Source organism: Frankliniella occidentalis, unplaced genomic scaffold, assembly GCF_000697945.3.
Source record: "Frankliniella occidentalis isolate FOCC.00 unplaced genomic scaffold, Focc_3.1 Scaffold283, whole genome shotgun sequence".
Taxonomy (NCBI): Eukaryota; Metazoa; Arthropoda; class Insecta; order Thysanoptera; family Thripidae; genus Frankliniella; species Frankliniella occidentalis.
Genome location: NW_026267409.1, coordinates 284629 through 284979, shown reverse-complemented (window position 1 = coordinate 284979; position 351 = coordinate 284629). Strand labels below are relative to the sequence as shown.

Below are 351 nucleotides of genomic sequence, written 5' to 3'. Positions count from 1 at the left end.
GAGAGAGAGAGAGAGAGAGAGCAGGGAGAGCAGGGAGATGGGTCGAGGAGAAGCAGGCGAGGAGCGGGAGGGGGAGGGGTAAACTGGACGCTCTATACGATAGAGGAGTGATGGTAGGGGGAGGGGGGGGGCGTATGTTTTCTCACAGTGAAACTCTCGCTTCGCGCGAGCTGCGCCCCCTCAACGAGGCCCTCAGAGCCTGGCGGCGCGTGAGATACGATCCAGCGCGATAGCCTGCCGCTGCTGCTCCGGTCGGACCGTGACCGCCAAGTCAATGAGGATTAATTTCTTTCTCAAAGTACGCAGGCGGAGCTAGAGAGAGGGGGAGAGAGATAGAGGGGGAGAGGGAGA

The 351-nt window shown here is 60.7% G+C and overlaps 1 protein-coding gene across 6 annotated transcripts in view; it reads right to left on the bottom strand.

Moving 5' to 3' along the window:
* Positions 1–351, bottom strand: part of LOC113204894 (uncharacterized) — a 72822-nt gene that overhangs the window by 18494 nt on the left and 53977 nt on the right. The gene's annotated exons all lie outside the window — the stretch shown is intronic.